Source organism: Scyliorhinus torazame, chromosome 24 (assembly GCF_047496885.1).
Source record: "Scyliorhinus torazame isolate Kashiwa2021f chromosome 24, sScyTor2.1, whole genome shotgun sequence".
Taxonomy (NCBI): domain Eukaryota; kingdom Metazoa; phylum Chordata; class Chondrichthyes; order Carcharhiniformes; family Scyliorhinidae; genus Scyliorhinus; species Scyliorhinus torazame.
Genome location: NC_092730.1, coordinates 44619681 through 44632879, shown reverse-complemented (window position 1 = coordinate 44632879; position 13199 = coordinate 44619681). Strand labels below are relative to the sequence as shown.

Genomic DNA, 13199 nt, shown 5'->3' with positions numbered 1-13199 from the left:
TGTTGGTCCAAAAGAGTTGGAATGAGATGGGGCTGAGTTTCGCTGTGTATCCAATCAGTCCCCGGAGAAGCACAAAAACAATGAGTGAGGGAGAGAGAAAGAAACAAAGAAACAGATAGAGAGACAAAGGAGAAACAAGAAAATATTTTTAAAATATGTTCCATTTCTGGCACGATCTTTTTACCCCGAAATCCGTTCACCTGAATGAAACCAAACCACGTTTCCATTCGCTGCCGTTGCTGCTTCTCCTTCCGAACGTTGCAGGAAATGTTATTATTTCATGATTGCTGTTTTGGGTGTGAGTTCCTTATTCATCTGAATATTTCGTTCAGTCCCCCCCAAAAATGTTAAGTATCTGACAGAACTTGATTAACGTTCAAACCGCTTAGTTACAAACAATCGGAAAAAGCATTAATTTTCGAGTCAGAGGCTTGTGCGGGGAGTTGAAGAAACAATTCGAATCACAGTCGCTGCGAGCAGGATTCGAGCCTGCGCGGGGAAACCCCATTGGATTTCAAGTCCAAAGCCTTAACCACTCGGCCACCGCAGCTGCGCTCAATGCGTCATTCATTAGTAATTTGGTCGATGGAATACATTCTAAAACCAGCCTGGAATCACTCCAGGAAGTTATTCCATTCAAGCGACCAATCGTCGGCCGGTGCAGACACGGTGGGCCGAATGGCCTCCTTCTGCACTGTAAATTCAATGATAATCTATGATTAATCAAGACAAAGGTTCGGCACAACATCGTGGGCCGAAGGGCCTGTTCTGAATTTTCTATGTTCTAATCGTGTTTATGTGAGGAGGGGTTGAATCTTCGTGGAAAATGGCCATTGCATTTGGAGAGAAGCCTTGAGAGACTCGAAAATCTCAACTCCCGAAACGCACAATTCCACTGATTAAATAGTTTGTGTAACAATATTAACTCAGCTCCATAAACAAACCACTGACCACACAAATGATCGGGGCTCCCTTTGCATCTCATTGATGGTTTTCACCCAATTTGGCTGTTTCGGGAATGAAAGTAAAAATTTATCGCGTCTGGTAATTAGTATTTTTATATAAACTACACTAAACATATGAAACAATACTTAATAAATGATAATTAACGAATATTAATCAATATTTAAAAGTGTTCTGCAACGATTGGAAGTAAAAACCCATCCCATCAGGGCAGGATATGTTGGGAATGGACCGGAGTGAATCATTCCCAGACCATGTCCAACATGTTTCTCCTCAGTATGAAAACTCCCTGCGGAAAGACTGAAACAGACACTCATTTGATCACATCATGATTAATATCACTCACACCTTAACCATGAGGCCACTGATGAAGTCATGATGATTTCGAATTTCTCCTAAAATGCCAACTGAACCCACTGACTGGCAGAGTTACATTACCCACGTGATTGGCGAGGTGCATCCACAGACCGACTTGGCGAGTGGTGCAAACTGACATCACTGCTTCTGATCAGCTCCAGGACAGAGGGATAAATGTCACATTGTCCATTCATATTTCTGATTTATAATTGTGTGGGGAAACTGATGGGCTTTGGACGCAATTAAAAGTTGCTTCAAGTGAGATCAAATCAGCGGCTGGCTCGTTGGTCTGGGGAGACCTGTGCCACACAAAGCAACAGAGTCTGCAGATAGAGAATGAATCGAATATTTACATGACACACCAGAGAACACATAGGAGAACACTTCAGCAGTCAAGGGCATTGAGCCTCTGATCTGCGGGTAAGCGTTCTGCAAGGCGTCCTTCAGGACGCGCGACAATGAAAATCGCCGAACAGAAACTTCTAGCCAAGTTCCGCATACATGTGTACGGCCTCAACCGGGACCTTGGATTCATGTCGCATTTCATTTATCCCCCACCATCTGGCCTGGGCTTGCGAAATCCTACCAACTGTCCTGGTGTGAGCCAATTCACACCCCTTTAACGTGGGGTTACCCCTATCTGGTTTAGCACAGGGCTAAATCGCTGGCTTTAAAAGCCGACCAAGTCAGATCAGAAGCACGGTTCAATTCTCGTACCAGCCTCCCCTAACAGGAGACGGAATGTGGCTTTTCACGGTAACTTAATTTGAAACCGACTTGTGACAATAAGCGATTTTCATTTCATCTCTGGACCTGTAAAGACTTAATTACCTGCAAATGCTGGTATTCAAAGCATTGTCTTGCATTTTTGACTTTGCCTATATATATATGTTTCCGGAACATACCTCTTCATTCACCTGAGGAACGAGCAGTGCTCCGAAAGCTAGCGTTTGAAACACACCTGTTGGACTTTAACCTGGTGTTGTAAGACTTGTTACTGGGCACAGCAGGGACTGACAGATAAAGATTCATTCACCACCCAAATGTCTATATGCACCTCCCCCAACACACGCGCATGCCCACTGCCACTGAAAGTCTTGTCATGATTCTGATATGCAGACGTTTTAACGGAAACTAGCAAACAACATAATGATTTTATCCACTCAATAACGATATTAGAGATTGATCATTACAGATTTAGTTCAACCTTCACACAGATTTTCAGAGTATGAAAGATACTGAATGAATGACAGACTCTCATACAGTCCCAGAGACTCTCGCAAAGCGACTTAACTGAATCCCAATGCCAGATTGTTGCAGAAGATCTGTAACAAGCCGAAGAATGATTGGTATATTACAAATATGGAATGAATCTGACTCTGCCATATAGTGTCAGGGACTGAAATGTGCAGCAATTGTATTTCAAAATTGATCGCACTTAGCAGGGTGGTAGTGTCAAATAACCGGATGGTGCGAATCCTCAATGTGCAAATGGGACCTTGTCGCCACAATGACTGTGTAATGGTCACTCTGAACGTCAAGACTATGGGAGACAGAGCTCCACAGACTGAATCCTACTTTCCACAGACCACCACTGACTGGATCATGGTGAATACCAAGAGCTGAATTATGTTGTCAACACTCACATAGAAATGGCACACAGAATAAAATGGCGAGATCGTGGAAAATGTGGACCGTTTTCCATGACCGGAAGCCACCACTGGAAAAAGGCAGATCCATCAGATAGGATTCGCCCTCACCTCCAATGTGTCAGCTCAGCCTTCAGCAGATTGAGAAGGAGAATACTTGAAGAGTAGCTTCATGACAGAATCGTTCGGAGTGACTATTGCACAGTGTTTACTCAGCAACGGCAAAGACTGGTCCCGTATGTGTTTTATTCTCTTCGCAGTGGAGGCCAACAAACCAAAAATAACCCAAGTTACCCATGGTCCCAGTACGAAAAGCAAGGGACAAAAATTGTTTATTTTGATTTCATTTCAACAACGAAACTGCGAGGGCAGAGTAGCGGCACAGTGGTCAGCTCGACTGCCTCACGGCGCCGAGGTACCAGATTCGATCCCGGCTCTGGATCACTGTCCGTGTGAAGTTGGCACATTCTCCCGTGTTTGCGTGGGTTTCGCCCCCAGAATCCAAAGATGTGCAAGCTAGGTGGATTGGCCACGCTAAATTGCCCCTTAATTGGGAAAAAATAATTGGGTACTCTAAATTATTTTAAAACAAGGCGAAGACTGCGGATCCCGCTCCTGCTGTTTAATACAGATCACTGTAACTGGCACAGTGAGCAGAAAGAAATTCGTGTTGTTTGTGTGCATTTCACTCCAATTTAAAACGCTCCTGAATGAAAGTGTCTGTGTCACACGGCTCCCGATCAGCCAGGAGATGGCACCAGTCCACAATAAATGTATTTATGCAATATGTTTCTGATGTTCTGTGTGTCATTACATTGGACTCTAACACTGGTCTGAGACATCACCTTGTCCTTGTGCCCTGATGCTGCACTTTTCATCCTGTTTCAGTAATAACTTTTTACTGGTAACAATTATGTAACTTACTTAGTGATTAAGTTATTCAGGCACTAGGATTGTTTTAAGCTCATTTTGTAAACGGAAATTTGCGTGGCTCGTATTTTTGTCCCGTTTAACCCACCTATTTACTATTGTTGCAGACTGAGAACGTAGTTATTAATGTTGAAGATTGTCGTTTATTTAAACTAAGTTTCCACTCAAAACATATTGATGCTGGTTATTACTAAGGAACCCATGGGTGATGAAAACAATTGGTGAATTTTATTTGAGGAGTGTCCACTCCTTTTCTGCCCTGACCTGCGGTATCTAATTAAATAATTCACCACTGTGATGGGCAGGAACTGAATATGGGTCAAATGCTGGGACAGTCACCACTATACCACCACCTGTCCCTGGGCAACGTTGCCCCCTCTGTATTTATAGAACGAATACACAAACAATGAAGCGGGTGAATGTATTAAATCAGGGATTCGATATTCTTGTAACCAATATGGCTGCAATGGGAATCTTTCATATTCCGATAGATCGGGTAGAGCTGGGTAGCTCAGTCAGAAATCAGATACCTGGGGATTTCAAGATGATTACTACAATGATAATATTTAACCATGTTAAGATATAGTTCGAGTACAATAGATGGGTCGTTTTTTGTACAGTGTGTGCAGGAGGGTTTCCTGAAACAATATGTTGACAGGCCAACAAGAGGCGAGGCCACGTTCGATTTGGTTTTGGGTAATGAACCAGGCCAGGTGTTGGATTTGGAGGTAGGAGAGCACTTTGGGGACAGTGACCACAATTCGGTGACGTTTACGTTAATGATGGAAAGGGATAAGTATACACCGCAGGGCAAGAGTTATTGCTGGGGGAAGGGCAATTATGATGCCATTAGACGTGACTTGGGGGGGATAAGGTGGAGAAGTAGGCTGCAAGTGTTGGGCACACTGGATAAGTGGGGCTTGTTCAAGGATCAGCTACTGCGTGTTCTTGATAAGTATGTACCGGTCAGACAGGGAGGAGGGCGTCGAGCGAGGGAACCGTGGTTTACCAAGGAAGTGGAATCCCTTGTTAAGAGGAAGAAGGAGGCCTATGTGAAGATGAAGTGTGAAGTTTCGGTTGGGGCGATGGATAGTTACAAGGTAGCGAGGAAGGATCTAAAGAGAGAGCTAAGACGAGCAAGGAGGGGACATGAGAAGTATTTGGCAGGAAGGATCAAGGAAAACCCAAAAGCTTTCTATAGGTATGTTAGGAATAAGCGAATGACTAGGGAAAGAGTAGGACCAGTCAAGGACAGGGATGGGAAATTGTGTGTGGAGTCTGAAGAGATAGGCGAGATACTAAATGAATATTTTTCGTCAGTATTCACTCAGGAAAAAGATAATGTTGTGGAGGAGAATGCTGAGCCCCAGGCTAATAGAATAGATGGCATTGAGGTACGTAGGGAAGAGGTGTTGGCAATTCTGGACAGGCTGACAATAGATAAGTCCCCGGGACCTGATGGGATTTATCCTAGGATTCTCTGCGAGGCCAGGGAAGAGATTGCTGGACCTTTGGCTTTGATTTTTATGTCATCATTGGCTACAGGAATAGTGCCAGAGGACTGGAGGACAGCAAATGTGGTCCCTTTGTTCAAAAAGGGGAGCAGAGACAACCCCGGCAACTATAGACCGGTGAGCCTCACTTCTGTAGTGGGTAAAGTCTTGGAGGGGATTATAAGAGACAAGATTTATAATCATCTAGATAGGAATAATATGATCAGGGATAGTCAGCATGGCTTTGTGAAGGGTAGGTCATGCCTCACAAACCTTATTGAGTTCTTTGAGAAGGTGACTGAACAGGTAGACGAGGGTAGAGCAGTTGATGTGGTGTATATGGATTTCAGCAAAGCGTTTGATAAGGTTCCTCACGGTAGGCTATTGCAAAAAATACGGAGGCTGTGGATTGAGGGTGATTTAGAGATGTGGATCAGAAATTGGCTAGCTGAAAGAAGACAGAGGGTGGTGGTTGATGGGAAATGTTCAGAATGGAGTACAGTCACAAGTGGAGTACCACAAGGACCTGTTCTGGGGCCGTTGCTGTTTGTCATTTTTATCAATGACCTAGAGGAAGTCGCAGAAGGGTGGGTGAGTAAATTTGCAGACGATACTAAAGTCGGTGGTGTTGTCGATAGTGTGGAAGGATGTAGCAGGTTGCAGTGGGATATAGATAAGCTGCAGAGCTGGGCTGAGAGGTGGCAAATGGAGTTTAATGTAGAGACGTGTGAGGTGATTCACTTTGGAAGGAATAACAGGAATGCGGAATATTTGGCTAATGGTAAAGTTCTTGAAAGTGTGGATGAGCAGAGGGATCTAGGTGTCCATGTACATAGATCCCTGAAAGTTGCCACCCAGGTTGATAGGGTTGTGAAGAAGGCCTATGGAGTGTTGGCCTTTATTGGTAGAGGGATTGAGTTCCGGAGTCGGGAGGTCATGTTGCAGCTGTACAGAACTCTGGTACGGGCGCATTTGGAGTATTGCGTACAGTTCTGGTCACCGCATTATAGGAAGGACGTGGAGGCTTTGGAGCGGGTGCAGAGGAGATTTACCAGGATGTTGCCTGGTATGGAGGGAAAATCTTATGAGGAAAGGCTGATGGACTTGAGGTTGTTTTCGTTGTAGAGAAGAAGGTTAAGAGGAGACTTAATAGAGGCATACAAAATGATCAGGGGGTTGGATAGGGTGGACAGTGAGAGCCTTCTCCCGCGGGTGGATGTGGCTGGCACGAGGGGACATAACTTTAAACTGAGGGGTAATAGATATAGGACAGAGGTCAGAGGTATGTTCTTTACGCAAAGAGTAGTGAGGCCGTGGAATGCCCAACCTGCTACAGTAGTGAACTCGCCAACATTGAGGGCATTTAAAAGTTTATTGGATAAACATATGGATGATAATGGCATAATGTAGGTGAGATGGCTTTTGTTTCGGTGCAACATCGTGGGCCGAAGGGCCTGTACTGCGCTGTATTGTTCCATGTTCTATGTTCTATGTTCTAATGTTCTTTTGCTCCAATTGAAATGTGTTACGAATACAGAGTTACCGTGTTGTACAACTCGCGTTCAACCAGGAGATGGCAGCAGTGCGCAATAGTTTGGATATCCTGTTTGTGTCCACAGATCTCGACCGGAATGGAGCTGCTGCTTCCCGGGGAGCTGCCAAGCAAGAGGCACAGATATTAACCAACTGCACCCGCTCCAAATACATTCCCCAAATTATTGAACAAAACAAAAACAAGGACAAATCATATTTTAAGAAAGTATGACAGTGTCTCTGAAAACAATATACCAACACCTCATAAAGAATCGATTTGCCTAAACTAATTCAAGGTCAACCGTTTCAATATCAGCCTTAATCCCTTGCCAGCTCTCAGACAGGCGCTGACTGGTTCGAAGTTTGCTTCACCTTTCAAGGTCCTGCTCAATAAAACCAATCACAGGCCCATGATCTGCTTTTCTCCTGTTCTCATACACATCCACTTTCTACAAGGGCGCACGAACTGGTTTTCAGAGTGAGAGTCAGACTGCAGTCACCTCGTTCTCTCTCGATCCCTTTATCTCAGAGCCACCTCACAACCAGGAATGGAACTTCTCACAGAGCCAAGAATGGAATAGGTTGTCGATTCTTCCACTGATTCAAGACCGTCCATCACCAGGACGTGTTGGTCCAAAAGAGTTGGAATGAGATGGGGCTGAGTTTCGCTGTGTATCCAATCAGTCCCCGGAGAAGCACAAAATCAATGAGTGAGGGAGAGAGAAAGAAACAAAGAAACAGATAGAGAGATAAAATATGTTCCATTTCTACCACGATCTTTTTACCCAGAAATCCATTAAGCTGAATGAAACCAAACCACGTTTCCATTCGCTGCCGTTGCTGCTTCTCCTTCCGAACGTTGCAGGAAATGTTATTATTTACTGATTGTTGTTTTGGGTGTGAGTTCCTGATTCATCTGAATATTTCGTTCAGTCCCCCCCAAAAATGTTAAGTATCTGACAGAACTTGATTAACGTTCAAACCGCTTCTTTACAAACAATCGGAAAAAGCATTAATTTTCGAGTCAGCGGCTTGTGCGGGGAGTTGAAGAAACAATTCGAATCACAGTCGCTGCGAGCAGGATTCGAATCTGCGCGGGGAAACCCCATTGGATTTCAAGTCCAACGCCTTAACCACTCGGCCATCGCAGCTACGTTCAATGCGTCATTCATTAGTAATTTGGTCGATGGAATACATTCTAAAACCAGCCTGGAATCACTCCAGGAAGTTATTCCATTCAAGCGACCAATAGTCGGCCGGTGCAGACACGGTGGGCCGAATGGCCTCCTTCTGCACTGTAAATTCAATGATAATCTATGATTAATCTAGGACAAAGGTTCGGCACAACATTGTGGGCCGAAGGGCCTGTTCTGTGCCGTATTTTTCTATGTTGTAATAGTGTTTATGTGAGGAGGGGTTGAATCTTCGTGGAAAATGGCCATTGGATTTGGAGAGAAGCCTTGAGAGACTCGAAAATCTCAACTCCCTAAACGCACAATTCCACTGATTGAATTGTTTGTGTAACAACATCAGTTACATTGGAAATATATTAGAAATTCAAATGGAACAAGACCACACTTCCAGTCTGGAAGAAAATTAAAATGATGGAATCTAGAAATTACGGCACAGAAGGAGACCTGTGCAGGCCGAAAGGTCACGTGATGACCTGATGACGGAACTAACATGATCAGGTGTCTGGATTCGAGCAGCTCTCCCCGGATCGCAGTCAGAGCACAAGCCAGGAGGGGCTGCTCAATTATTAATTTAATTATTTTTTATTACAAGACCTTGGTCGCCAGTCATTGAGAGAGCAGCATTTCTACATGGTGTCAGGAGTGGGCGGTATGGCAGAAGGAGTCCGCCGCATCAACCTCTTTGTATCATCGAATCGTAAAATCTCCAGCGCAGAAGGAGGCCATTCGACCCAACGAGTCAACACTGACCCTCCGAATGAGCACCGACGCTACTCTGCAAGAATAGGTTTAATAGATAGTGCAGCACCGTCCCGGATAGCTCAGTCGGTAGAGCATGGGACTCTTATTCTCAGGGTCGTGGGTTCGAGCCCACGTTGGGCGCTTCCATATTAGTATCTTAAAATATTCATACTGAATTAACTGTCTTCATAACAAAAACTCAAGGTTATGTCGCTTGACTGGGAATCCAGGTGTGTGAACTAACCCTTGGTGACAAGATTGAATAAATCAGGATTTGAGATTTTGTCTCCGTCATGGCGCAGAAAGGATCGATTTCCACAACCGGGAACACATTTACACAACAGGGAATGATTTGACACAACCTCAGTGCAGATCTGTCACCGGCAGAGTCACTGTTCCACGACAGACAGAACAGTCACACAGCAGAGAGCACGGTTACACAGCAGGATATACATTTACAAACAGGGCCTCTCTGTGTGCAGCAGAAAACACATTTTCCTAAATACCCAATTTCTCCATCTCAGTATCTTGCTGGTTTGCACTGCACCTTTTCTGTGTGTCACTGTGTGTATCCTGATAGTCTCTTTCTGTGTGTCTTTCTCTATCTGTTACAGCAGTGCTGATGTTACGTATTAACCTCACGTTTCCCAAACAAGAATTGTCATTGATAAATACAGAAAGATTTCCACACTGACATTCAGTACCAATGTCTGATAGAGACTGAATCCCACCCTCACATACAGTACCAGACATTGACTGAGAGGGAAACCGAGAATGGGAGGCAGTCATACTGGACTCGGAACTGTAACTTTCTCTCTCCACAGGCGTTGCCAGACCAGTCGAGTTATTCAACATTTTATATTTCTCTTTCAGGATTTTATGAAGAATCTCCATAGCGGCATTGCCCTTGTGCTCGACGCTTCTATTTATAAAGATTGGTCCCGGATGTCTATTGTTCTGTTCGCAGCGGAGGCCAACAAACCAGAAAGAACCAAATTGACCCAATGATCCCGATAAGAAAAGCAAGGGACAAAAAAGAGTTTCTTTCGTTTTACTTTAACAACCAAACCAAATTGAACAGGAATTAGGAAGCCCATTGAGTTGATAAAATACATTTTGCTTGGGAGGTAATGGTAAAATGGTGTCAGCGGCACGCTGACCACCGGCTGGCTCGTTGGTCTAGTGGTATGATTCTCGGTTAGGATCTTCTGCTGCCATAAAATGAGAGACATCCCGGGTTCAGATTGCGGACTGTGTAAATAGCTTTTTAAAATCTGTACGATCGATATGGTGCCATTGATTGAACGCGGGAGTAGTTTGGAGGAAAGGGAGGGAGGGAGCGAGGGTCATGTTTAGAGCTTAACCACTTCTTCACGCCAGTTCTTCGGCTGCCAACAGTACAGTCGAGGTGACCCAGTTGACCTCTTCCAGAATCCTCCTCTGCCGCTTCCACTGGATGAATTTCCTCATGTTTGTCCACTGGAGGGGTTCTTCGGCTACTTGTCTGTGAAAGCAGCACCGGAAGCAGCTGTGGAGACAGATTCCAATCTCCAGGATGCAACTCTCCAATTGGATACTTCACTTTGATCAGATCTTACACTCTCGTTTAGAGAATCGTTGAATAGTTACAGATCAGGCGAAATCCATTCCGCCCACCGTGTCCACCTTGGTCGCCGAGAGCTGGCGGTAGTCCCGTGATAAAAACAGAAAATGCTGGAAAATTCCAGCAGGCCTGGCAGCATCTGTAGAGAGGGAAACAGAGTATGAGAAGCAGGGTCATACTTGACTCGGAACTGTAACTCTCTTTCTCTCTCCACAGATGTTGCCAGACCAGCCGAGTAATCCAACATTTTCCAATTCTCTTTCAGGATTTTATGAAGAATCTGCATTATGAAGAATGTGCTCGACGCTCCTATTTATAAAGATTGGTCCCGGATGTCTATTGTTCTGTTCGCAGTGGAGGCCAACAAACCAGAAAGAACCAAATTGACGCAATGATCCCGATATGCAAGGGACAAAAAATAGTTTATTTGGATTTTACTTTAACAACCAAACCAAATTCAACAGGAATTAAGAAGCCCATGAGTTAATAAACTAAGCTTCGGTTGGGAAGTAATGGTAAGATTGTTTCAGCTGTACGTTGATCACCAGGTGTTTGTCTAAGGGCATGATTCTCGCTTTGGCGATTCTCACGTAGGCAATTCTGCTGCGATAATATGCCGGAGGTCCCGGGTTCCAATCCCGGACGAGCCCTGCAAAGCACTTTTTAACACCTGTGCGATCGATATGGTGCCATTGCCTGAACGCTGGAGCAGTTTGGAGGAAAAGTAGGGAGGGGCGTGTCTGGCGCTTAACCGCTCCTTGACACCTGTTCTTCGGCTGCCCACAGTACAGTCGAGGTGACTCAGTTGACCTCTTCCAGAATGCTACTCTGCCGCCTCCACTGAATGAAGTTCCTCCTGTTTGTCCACTGGAGGCGTTCTTCATTGAGTTCTGAATTTGGTGCATTTGCGTGCTATAGTGAGAGTTTCGTGACTGAGGGTGTATAAGGGTTAATTTTGACCTAAAGTCTAGTCTTTCTTTAATTTAGTTAATTAACTTAAAAGTTCCTGTTTGGTTGAGAAGGTGAATTTTCAACAAGCTTTAAACAAAGGTTCGACTTGTAGGTACTTGCAGCTGGAGCTTATTAATTAGCTAATTGGATTAGGCCAGTCTCCAGAGGCTAGCTTCACAGTATAAAAGTGATCCAGCTACAGTGCACACTTTGTTTGCTCTGAGTGATGAATTTGGTGCATTTGACTGCTACAGTGAGTGTTTGGTGACTGAGAGAGTTAGACGAGGAGTTAGTAAGGTGCTCCTTTAATTTCATTTCAGCAAAGAGCGAGAACGGAACCAGGAGTTTATAGAGTCTGCTGCTGGCTGGGAGCAGAGTCAGAGGCCGGAAGTCCAGTTGATCCACAGGGCAGCTATATTCTGTAAGGTAAGAAGGGTTGGAGGCTAGGGCAGTTACATGCTCATCCTGTAGGATGTGGGTGGTGAGGGATACCACCGGTGTCCACGTTGACTGTACTTGAGGGAAGTGCACCCAACTCCAGCTACTCAGAGACCGTGTCAGGGAACTGGAGCTGGAGCTGGATGAACTTCGGATCATCCGCGAGGCAGAGGGGACAAGAGAGAATATTTACAGGGAGGTAAGCACACCCAAGGTACAGGAAAAGAGTAGCTGGATTACAGTCAGAAGAAAGAAAACAAACAGGCAGACAGTGCAGGGATCCCTCGTGGCCGTTCCTCTTCAAAACAAGTATACCATTTTGGATGCTGTTGCGGGGGGGGGGGGGGGGGTGGGGGGAGGGGTGTGTGGGGGGGGGGGGGAATGACCTACCGGGAGAAGGCCTTATCGGCCAGCTCTCTGGCACTGAGTCTGGGTCTGGGGCTCAGAAGGGAAGGGGGAGAAGAGAAAAGCAATTGTAATAGGAGATTCAATGGTTAAGGGAATAGATAGGAGATTCTGTGGTCGCGAGCGAGACTCCCAGAAGGTATGTTGCCTTCCGGGTGCCTGTGCCAGGGATGTCTCGTATCGTGTCTTCAGGATCCTTAAGGGGGAGAGTGAACAGCCAGAAGTCGTGGTGCACATTGCTATCAACGACGTAGGTAGGAAAAAGGGTGTGGAGGTAATAAACGGGTTAAGGCTGGAAGTTAAAAGCCAGAACAGACAGAGTTGTCATCTCTGGTTTGTTGCCGATGCCACGTGATCGCGAAGCTCGGAATAGGGAGAGAGTGCAGTTAAACACGTGGCTGCAGGAATGGTGTAGGAGGGAGGGCTTCAGGTATTTGGATAATTCGAGTGCATTCTGGGGGAGGTGGGACCTGTACAAGCAGGATGGGTTGCATCTGAACCAAAGGGGCACCAATATCCTGGGAGGGAGGTTTTCTAGTAATCTTCGGGAGGGTATAAACTAATTTGGCAGGGGAATGGGAACCGGATTTGTAGTCCAGCAACTACGGTAGCCGATATTCAGGACGCCAAAGCGTGTAGTGTGGCAGTGGGGAAGGGAACACTGACAAAGGAGAGTACTTGCAGGCACGGAGATTGGTTGAAGTGTGTATACCTCAACGCAAGAAGCATCAGGAATAAGGTGGGTGAACTTAAGGCAAGGATCGGTACTTGGGACTTCGATGTGGTGGCCATCACAGAAACTTGGATAGAAGAGGGGCAGAAATGGATGTTGGAGGTCCCTGGTTATAGATGTTTCCATACGATTAAGGAGGGTGGTAAAAGAGGTGGGGGGTGGCATTGCTAATTAGAGATAGTACAACAGCTGCAGAAAGGCAGTTCGAGG

The 13199-nt window shown here is 45.4% G+C and overlaps 2 non-coding genes across 2 annotated transcripts; both read right to left on the bottom strand.

Annotated features, from left to right (window-relative positions):
* Nucleotides 1-468: 468 nt before the first annotated feature.
* trnas-uga (transfer RNA serine (anticodon UGA)) lies at nucleotides 469-550 on the bottom strand. The gene has a single exon. It is a non-coding gene; the product is annotated as a tRNA-Ser (tRNA).
* A 7444-nt stretch (nucleotides 551-7994) lies between these two features.
* On the bottom strand, nucleotides 7995-8076 carry trnas-uga (transfer RNA serine (anticodon UGA)). Its single transcript has one exon. It is a non-coding gene; the product is annotated as a tRNA-Ser (tRNA).
* Between the last annotated feature and the right edge of the window lie 5123 nt (nucleotides 8077-13199).